An 11027-nucleotide genomic window follows, 5' to 3' on the forward strand; every position below is an offset into this window, starting at 1 on the left:
TCATGTTACACAAAGTCCAGAGGCCAAGTGGTTACAGCATTCACTAAACTGTGGCTTCACAGACTATCAAGAACCCAGGTTCTTTCCATATATCAATTTGACCATCCTCAGCCTCAGACTTATCCTCATGATGGAAAGGTAACTTCAGTGGCTTCATGCTTCACAAGGAACCCCAAAAGCCTGAGGAGATAACTTTCCTTCCTTAAGTCTCTTTTTAAAGATAAGGAGATCTTTCCCAAAAACCTCCCACCATCCTTCCCCTCACATTTCACTGGCCAATAAATTTATTGGCTAACCTACTATGATAGACACACAGCAGTGAAGACAAATAAAATCCTTGGTCTTATGTAGTAATGTTTACTGGGGTCACTAAGAAGACACCCCCATTCCCTACCAGGTTTGGACCAACTTGAGAGAGCAAAGAAGCAGCAGGTGGAATAAAAATATCATCTTTATAGCCTTTAGAGGCCAGCTTGGAGGATATGGCCTTAGGTCTGTTAGCTAACCTGGCTTGCTAATACAGAATCCTTGAAATAGGTAGGTTTGCCCACACACTCACAGCAGACCTAGGCCAGAAAAACTCCCGCTACCTCTTAAAGGGCCAAAATTCTTGGACTAGTGGAGGGAAGCTAGAAGCAGTAGAAGAAGGCCAGAGATGAGTTTGATCTTCCCAAGTTTACCAAACAGACAAATCACTCCATTTCCCCAAGGGTAGACTGAGTAAAGAAGTGGAGAGAGACTAGGACACCAGGATTGTACTTGGGGAAAATCCTTCCAAACTGAAATCAGAAGTGGGAAAAAGGTAATTCCCCATCTAACAGAACTTACTTATTATTGAATTTCTCTTCTGTTGCAGAGTGGGAATCAATGAGGCAGGTGGGCCACAGTGTTCTTTGTTCACCTAAGTGGGTTTTGGAAAATAATGTTTTAGAATTGCTTTCTAGAAAAACTTCTTTGTTACATAAAGACACACTTCAATACCATGTGAACGAGTGCATGGTGTAAGTGTATTTGCATGATTGTATGCATGTTGCATTAAAATAGTATGATTTTTGGGAGCAAATAGGACAGGTGGTTACCCAGAGCTTCTGAAATAGTAGAATCAAAGAGTATAGCCAAATAATAGTGGAGAAAAGCAATACTTCAGAGTTGGAAAAATGGTATCAAGTTTTAGGTCTAAGCTGTAAGGTGAGAAGTAAAAACCAACAATAAGCCACAAGGGCCAAAACTGAGATGAAAAGGACCACTTAGGACCTTGAATAAGAGGTAGGTTGTGCCCACAGGTAACATAATACTCAATGATAAAAAGCTGAAAGCTTTTCCTCTAAAATCAGAAACAAGACAAGGATGCCCATTCTCAACAATTTTACTCAACATAAAACTGGAAGTACTAGCCATAGCAATCAGACAAGAAAAAAGAAATAAAAGGCATGCAAATCCTGAGGAGGAAGTAAAATTGTCACTATTTGCAGTTGACATGGTATCACAAACAGAAAACCCCAATGACTCCACTAAGAAACTTAGAACTAATAAATGAATTCAGTAAAGTTGCAGAATACAAAATCAATGTAGAGAATCTGTTATGTCTATATATTAATAATTAACCAACAGAATGAGAAATTAAGAAATAAGTCTATTTAAATTGCATCAAAAAGAGTAAGATACCTGGGAATAAGGTCAGCCAAGAAGGTGAAAGACCTATACTCTGAAAACTGTAAGACATTGATGAAAGAGACTGAAAATGACACAAATAAATGGAAAGATATACCAGTTCATGGATTGGAAGAATGATATTGTTAAAATGTCCATACCACCCAAAGCAATCTACAGATTCAATACAATTCATACCAAGATACCAATAGCATTTTTCACAGAACTAGAACAAATCCTAAAATTTGTACAGAACCACAAAAACCCCACATAGCCAAAGCATTCTTGAAAAAGAAGAACAAAGCAGGAAGTATCACTCTCCCAGGTTTCAAACTGTACTACAAAGCTATAATGATCAAAACAGTTGGTACTGGAACAAAAGTAGACACACAGATCAATGTAATAGAATAGAATACAGAAATAAACCCACACTTATATGGACAATTAATCATGACAATGAGGCAAAAATGAACAATGAGGAAAAGACAATCTCTTTAATAAATTGTGTTGGGAAAACTGGACAGCTACCTGCAGAAGAATGAAACTGGACCATTCTTACACCATACACAAAAATAAACTTGAAATGGATTAAAAAGTTAAATATATCACCTGAAACCATGAAACTCCTAAAGGAAAACAGGCAGTAACTCTTGTTGATTAGTTCCCTTTTCCTTTGAGGTTTTCCATGCTGTGGATATTTCTCAAAAGAAATTAAAAGGTTCCCTTTTCTCTACATCCTCACCAACACTTATTTCTTGTCTTTTTGATACTAGCCATTCTGGCTGGTGCAAGGTGATATCTGATTGTGGTTTTGATTTCCATTTCCCTGATAATTAGTGATAAGTGAGCATCTTTTCATGTCCATAGGCCATCTGTATGTCTTCTTTGGAGAAATGTCAATTCAGGTCCTCTGCCCATTTTTTAGTCAGATTGTTGTGGTCTTTTTTTTTTTGATGTTGAGTTGTATGAGTTCTTTATATATTGTGGATACAATCCCTTTGTCAAATATATTATTTCCAGATATGTTCTCCCATTCAATAAGTTGCCTTTTCATTTCAATGATAGTTTTCCTTCACTGTGAAAAATATTTTTAGTTTGCTGTAGTACCAATTGTTTATTTTTGCTTTTGTTGATCTTGCTTGAGGAGAGAGATCCAATGGAATATTACTCAGCCATAAAAAAGAATGGAATCTTGTCATTTGTGACAACATGGATAGACTTAGAAAGTGTTATGCTAAGTGAAATAAGTAAGAGAAAGATAAATACTGTATGATTTCACTTACATGTGGTAGTATAAAAAATCAAAGTAAATGAACAAAGAAAACAAAACAGAAGCAAATACATAAATACAGAGAACAAACTGGTGGTTGTCAGAGGGGGTGATGGACTGGGTGAAGTAGGTGAAGGAGATTAAGAGCTACAAACTTCCAGTTATAAAATAAGTAATAGTGATGTAAAGTAAAGCACATGGAATTCAGTCAACAATGTTGTGATAACTTTCTATGGTGTCATGCTAACTACACTTACTATGATGAACATTTTGGAATATATATGAATGTCTAGTGATTATGTTGTACACCTGAAACTACTATAATAGTGTGTGTCATCCATACTTAAGAAAAAGGTAGGCTGTGAAGCAGATCAGAACAGAGACTGTAGATAAATGTAAGGATGCCCTTATATTGTGGGTGGGGGTAGAGGTGAGGTGGCCTGACTCGTTTTGGACATGATTTCTCAGAGGGGCTTTGCAGGGCTAGATATCAGCTGACATCAACATGTGCTCTACAAAATCTTGGGAAGGAGTGGATCATCCTTTCACATTCCCTTGTATTGCTTGTTTATGCCAGGGTGTGTATAGTTGGGTAGGAAATGGATTGCTTCAATGCTATGCTGGTCAGAGCAAGCTTCTAAGCAGCGTTTATGACCATGTTGGAAGCTACTGGACAGCTGTGTTATCTTGGAGGTTTCTAAGTTAGCACTGTTAGCATTTTCCTCAGACTGGGCTCTAGAATTGTGTGGGAAGACATGAGAAGATTCCTTCAATGAGTATCTCCTTATGCTGAGGGCTTGGAAATAAGGTTCACATATTTTTTACAGTCATTACAAATCACATCAAAAAGGCACATAGGTGAGTTTGAAAAGTGTTTCCATCACTTGTACCCTAGTGAGTTTCCGTTAAAATTGTTCACTCAGGTTTATGTGCAACTATAAAAAAAGGTTTATGTTCAAGATATCCCACTCCCTGCATTTTTTCTGTTGAAATATCCAGTAAGAATTGTCTTTCAGAAATGTCAAGCAATGAATTTTTTATAAAAATTGTGTTTCTTTAAGAATAGTTCAAATAAATTTATTATTCAGAGCAAGGTTTCCAAAGGGATATTTTATTCAAAAGTTTAATATCAAAATTGATAGACTTAAGTGGTTGACACCTATGTTTGTTTCACTTTCTGAAAATTTTAATTCTTATTTTCATCAATGAAAAATTAGACAAAATTATTGAAGTGCTGGCACTTTAATTTTAATTCCTTTATAAAATAAATAATACATTAGCTATCCTGCCCCACAGGGAATAATATAATTGAAATACTGTATTCATTTCTTTGAGACAGAAATAGCAAGAGGTAATGGCATATTCTGACATCTTAGCTGCTTTGTGGATCCCTGGAAGACTGGGTGGGTTGACATAATAGTGTCATATTTTTGTTAGAAACAAACATATCCCTCCTGTCATGGCTTTGTCAAAAGCTATTCATTTCTACTCTAGTTTATGTTTCAAAAGTTTCTATATCTAGCTAATGTGAGAGCATCTAGCTATATATTTAGCTAATGTAAGGTGTCTTATGAAGCTCTGTATACATAATAGGGATTTAAAAATTAATATACTTTGCTTTATAAAACAATGTAGTCATCTATGAAACAGAACACTTCAAGAGCCCAGGAGTGGTTCAGTCAGGGATAATTTAGGGCAGGAATAGGTAGACACAAAGTAGAACAGTTGTGGTTATAAGCTGATGATGTCAATGGTGTATCTGTAACATGGCCCCACTAATTCTTTACTAAGCATAGTAGTAATAACTGCTATTATGGGGCCATTAGACAATGTATCACACTGTTCTGTAATTACTTATGGGTCTACTTCCCTCTCTGCAATGTGAGATTTTCAAGGGTGTGGCCCATGTCTCATTCATTTCTGTATTCCCTGCAGTGTTAAACTTAGTGCCAGGTCCATCATAGCCATTCTGTAAATGCTTGCTCTCTGTTTCGTAAAGGAAAATAGAACTGTATTGATTATTCTTATTCTGATGTGATAATTTTCTAACACCAAGCTCCACACTAAGACTGGAGTATCAAAAACGTGTTCCCTCTTCTTTCCATGATGCCTATTTTCTTTTCCTAGTAGATGCATACCCTTCAGCTGTAGGTTCCATCCTAAGCTGTATATACTCAGGCAAAATGTGCATGGTTGTACATACTTCTGTTTTAACTTCTCCATATACTGGGCTAATATTTGAGGATAATACTAAGATGGATGATTTTTAGATCTCCTAGGTCCCCCATGGGAAAGAAGAGTGAAAGCAACCAAGTGACAGCTCATCAATTTCTCCTCCTTCTGGCCCTCAGAGCCCAAGGCTGCTGGTTTGTTAAGGCTTGGGCTTTACCCTTGCTGATTCATGGAAAAATGATTTCCTGCCCAAATCCCATTTTTTTTACTTTCTGAAGGAAACATCTGCCATGTTTTTCATGAAGTTTTTCTGTTTTGCAATACAGGCCTATGTGATGAGGGTGGAATGGGGTGATGTTTTATATGTTCCAGTATAAGTAAAATGGGTCCCCAAATATCTGTTTTTGGCAATTTGATCACTAACAGAGGCTGCTTGAAAATGAGCCTTCTGCCTTGTATACTTTCCTTGCTGTTCTTCTTCTGGCAGGGTTGCTAGTGCACAGCATCAGAGAATCACCTCCCATCTTCAGATCCTTTCTGAGTTATCTAGCAAACAGTAGTGCAATTGACAATTCAAGACGGATGATGCCTGGGAAACAAACATACCGAAACTTTGACATCCAGATGGAAATACTCATCTCATCCTAAAGATCCTGCCATTGCTCAAAATATGTTCAGAATTCTTCTTGCTTTTAGAGGGGAGTTATATAGTCAAAATGAGGACATTTTTCTTATAACTTCATTTTAAAATATAGGTCGGATTGAGAACATTGTTACCTACCTGACTCAGCAGGTTTGGTTGGGTCACTTTCAAGTATTTCCAGAAATAACAAATGGGCTCATAGAGCAAAGAGTTGCCACCGCTGGGGAGAACCAAATGGACCAACCAACAAACTCCCCTCAAGGATCATCCACAGGAATGGCAAACACGTTTGGAGTTCTGGCAACGTTACTGCAATCACTGCCCGGCTTCCCCTGGGGACGAATTCGAAGGGAACAGCAATCACCTCACAACTGGATGCTGAGGAATAATGACCCTCTGACACCAGAAAAATTTGGGTGTTACCTATACAGCTAGTTTGTTGACCAGGCTGGACTCAGTGGGGTGAAATCAGGAAATTAATCTGATACAATCGTGACTTTAAAACCCATTCCATAAGATCTCCCTTCTTGCTCCTGTACAGAATCTCAGGCAGATTCCATAGCTTTTCCGGCCATGTATTATCAGTCTCAGTCTTGATTATTTAAAAGTGCAGTCAGATAAAAACCAGACCTTGAGTCTCCTTCAATTTAAAACTCCTCTCTTCCAACTTCCAGTCTAACCTGAACTCAGAAGCATTCAGTAGGGAAGGTGGAGCCGTTGCAGGTTGTGTTCCTGGGAAACAGACGTGGAGACGGAGGTTAGCCAGCAGGTGGTTTGTCAGAGAGTGCTCTTGGGATCAGCACCTGTGGATAAGAAGGGAGGAGAAAGAAGCAGGACCGGGCAGGGAAAGAAGTTGAGCTGCAGTGCATCTCCGTGGAGGTCTTGGCCAACACTCTGTGGAGCTCTGAAGGTGAGATGCCCCTTTGGAGTTGGCCTGACGGGTGAGGGGCTAGGCCTTTATACCCCGCACTGATCAGTCATTGCATGAAGGCCATCCCTGCAAGGAGACATGACCTTAGGCAAGGCGGTTTTGCCAGCTGCGGCAATCTCCATAAGGGCTGAGAGCTGAGGTCTGTCAAATGGCAGCACTCCAGGGAGACGGCAAAATAAGTCCTTCATTGTTGAATGACGAAGTGGGCAGCATATCACAGTCCATCAAAGGTGTAAAGCCTGTCTTTTCCATTCTGGTGCTTGCCTTTCTCTGTTTCCACCCACTGTGCTATTCCTGGCTTCTCTTGGATCCTCCAGATAGGATGGGTGAAAAGAAATGGACAAGACCTTACTTAACTAACAGTGTTAAACTTCAACCGGCATGCCCTGACTATGGTGCATGCCTCAAAGCTAGCTCTTTCTCTTTCGAAGCGCATTTTATAAGGGTCATCTGGGGTCACTTCCACCACAAGGACACTCCACTGCACAGTCTTGACCATGGGTGATATACCTCTGAACTGACTACTTCTGACTCCTCTTACCCCTCTCCTTCTGCTCCTGGCAGTATACCTGGTACACATTTTCCCTGGAGATATCACTGCCCTGAAAGCCTGACTTCTTGGGCTGCATCTTTTTTGGATGACCCATACCCATCGAAATTCTTCAGTGTTTATTTTTGCCCATAGAAAAAATGTTTTTTCCATTAAAGTATGGCCAAGCTGGCTGCTCCCCCTATAACCCACCCTATCCTGCCTTTCATTGTTGGATTTCCAGGTGATAGCAGGGACCAGTTTATATGTTCCCCAAACTCCAGGGCATATATGCCAAGCTCCCTAGGTGGTTTTCTTGAAATCACCCTACTTGGCTTGAGACTACCACCTCCTTGATTCTGGTTACTCTACTTAGAGTAATATAGGGTGAGATGGTGTTTTCTTTTGAATAGTCAATGCATTGAATCCTAATGAGCTGTCAGTTTGGTGAAATTCCTGAGTTTGGGGGGAACATGTAATCTCTTAAATATTTGGACACCATCCCCACTAAAGGCGCTCTTCTATACGGGCCAGGGCTTGTGTATGCTGCCTTTGTAGGAACAGGGATAAAGTTCTAGGCTTAACATATCACTAAGAGGGGACTTGTACTCTGCCATTCTTTTCCAATAGGAAGTCTCTGCTGGCCTGGTTTTGTGTGTATATTCAGTAGATGCTACCTGTGCTGTGTGATCTCACCATTTCTAAAGGGAGTTGGAATGGCCACAGTTTGCCAGTACATAATCAGTGGTGTCTGAAGTTGGTGGGGACAAGTGTATACACCTCAGTGATATACGTCCTAATTGTGGCAGTCCAAGAAGTTCGAGAAACTCGAATATAGTTGAATGAACATATTTTGTAGTGTCAGAAGATTTGGGTTTAAGCTCTAATGGTGTGCTTTGGGCTAAATCACATGACTTTTCTGAAACCCATTTTCTTCATCTATAAAACTGAACTAATAATAGCAACTCTGTTAGCATCACAGGGATGTTTTGAGAAGCAAATATAGTGACACATATGAAAATAATACAGAAGAAATATAAAAATAGTATTATATATTTAAATTTAAACTTGAAGTGCTTAAAGTTTAAAGTGTTGAACCTACTTTGCACTAAGGATGAGAAAGAAGCCTCTTATCTATTATGTTATACTTTTCTGATGTTATTCTGGCCAAAATGTAAGAACTCAAATGGTTACATAGTTATATACACTCTGACCATATTGAAAAAATTCCTTAAATAGAGTAATTTTTCAGGAAGGTGTAAAAGCTGTAAGTGGCAATCAGTGGCATGCTTTGTGACTAATAAGATCCTGCATTATGTCCAAAAGTTTCTTATTTGAAACAGTGCTCCAGGAAATCTAATTTGAGAGTATTTAAATTGTCAGTAAATGAAGGGGCCCAGATGATTAAATATAGTATAAAGACATTAAAAACTGCAGGGATGAAGGGCAAGAAGATTATTCTCATTCTGATTAAGAATTGCTATGCAGAGTTCTTTTACTAATGTAGTAGGTATTAAAAGCTATACCTTTTATTATACATTTCTGAAAACTCAACAGTGGATTGGGAAATGTGGAGAGAAGGGAGAGTGACATATTTTGATATCCTTAAGACCTGTGAGCACTTTCCCTTGCCTTTATTCACTGAAAAGTAAGTTGTAGAAGGTATTGTAAAATTCTTGAGATTCGCGCTATGGACTCTCTCCCAGACTGCTAAGACCCCCTGTTACAATCAAACCCATCAGGGGTTCTTTCAGCACTTCATCCTCCTGCCTCCACTCTTCACCCCACCTTTCATGCCCTGCCCCCCCCCCACCACCTTCCTCACTCCAATCTAGACTGGTTGCTCTCTAAGCCTGTTCCACAACTGCCATCCTGCGGGCTTTTCTTCACCACTGTATGGGACAATTTTCTTGACCTCCTTCTTGTGTTGATCCCCAGTTTCCTAGACTCCAACTCTTATGCATTCTTGGTTTACCTCCTTGTTTTGGTGCAGCCCATCTTCAAATAGCTTGCTAAGAAAGTGTGATATTGTAATTTATAATAAGAACTTTATATTTAGTCTGCGTCCAGCTTCTGGCATGGAGCTCTTAAAACCCTCGGAATTCCCTGAGTGAAGAGCAGGCAAAATTGCCTTTAGTTATGTTAATAAAATAACTTTTGGAAAGCCCCTAGTAACCTAAGAATGGGGATTCCTTCCAGGGGAACCAGCTCTGTGAACAGAGGTGGAACTTTCAGTCCTACCCCCTGACTCTGGGGAACGGAAAGGGGCTGAAGATTGAGTTCAGTCACCAATGGCCGATGATTTACTCAATCATGCTTGTGTAAGGAAGCCCACATAAAAAGCCGAAAGGATAGGGTTCAGAGAGCTTCCAGGCTGGGGAACCAGAACACTTCTAACATGCTGCCAAACTCCACAGGGACGGAAGTTCCGTTGTTTGGGACCTCACCCTATGTATCTCCTCATCTGGCTGTTGATTTGTATCTTCTAATATCCTTTGTAATAAACCAGTTGTCTATGGCTGTTGGTTCTTACTTTCCAATATCCTTTCTAATAAACCAGTTATCTAGTAAGTAAAATATTTCTCTGAATTCTGTGAGCCACTCTAGCAAATTAAGTGAACCCAAGGTCGTTGGAACCTCTGGTCTATAGCCGATCAGTCAAAAGCAAGGGTGATCACCTGACTTGCAATTGGCATTTGATGTGGGGGGTAGTCTTGTGGGACTGAGCCCTTCACCTGGTGGGTCCGATGCTATCTCTTGGTATATAGTATCAGAATTGAGTTGAATTTTAGCACACGAAGCTCACGTAGGAGAATTAGTTGGTGGTGTGGGGAAAACTCACACATCAGTGTCTGAAGTTGTGTGAGTGTGGTAGTAGTATGTGAGTAAAGGTGAAACACAGGAAGGAGGAGACTGAGTTTTTCCCACTTAGAAGGATTCATGGGGGCTAACTTTCTCCCATGCATCTCTGAAAAAGTCTTTATTCTGATTTAACAATTGATATGATAGTTTGTGCTGGGCACTCAGTTGATCCTCTTAACATGGCAACATACTCTTCTGTTCTGATAAGTTTTCTTGTACTATTTCTTTGATTTCCTATCCCTTTGTTTTCCTTGTTCTCTGTTTCTGAAATTTTTTTTATTTGGGTGTAGGTTCCCCTCAACTGATCCTCTAATTTTCTTACATTTACTCACTTTCTTCTATCTCTTAGTCTTTGGTTCTATTTTTGGGAAATTGTCTCAACTTCATCTTCCATCACCTCTAACAGATTTTAAAATTTGGCTAGTCTGCTTTGAATTTCCAATCACTCTTTCTTATTCTCTAGTCATTGTTGTTTTTCTTCTAAAAATATCCTGGATTCAATATTTTCATAGATTCAATATTTATTTCTTATCTCTCAGGCTATAAGTTATAAATATTCTGAAGTTTTTCTATATTGACTGTCTAGTTCCACTGAGTTGTTTATTTTGTCTTTTCTATCATATTGAAGACTTTCTTTAGATTTGCTTTTCATTATATTTATTGGCTATGCACAAAAAAACTAAAAAGCTCTTTGTTTATTAGTGGTATATTTGACTAGTAATTTTCATTGTAGGACAGTTATTAAGGGGCCAGCTGTCAGTTTCTCTCAGTTCAGAGAGGAATGCTCCATTCTTCCTGGATGATATAAACTTGGCTAACAGCATTCTGGGAGCCCAGCAAGGAAAGGGGCTATTGAGGTTCCTTGCCATTCAGCATTTAGACATTCATGTAAGTACTTTGTTTTAAGCCTGACAACCCTAAGTTGTTTAATTTATCCAGAGTATAAATATAAACTTTCCTCCTGTCCATA

The sequence above is a fragment of the Manis javanica genome, chromosome X (genome assembly GCF_040802235.1).
Source record: "Manis javanica isolate MJ-LG chromosome X, MJ_LKY, whole genome shotgun sequence".
In the NCBI taxonomy this organism is placed as follows: Eukaryota; Metazoa; Chordata; class Mammalia; order Pholidota; family Manidae; genus Manis; species Manis javanica.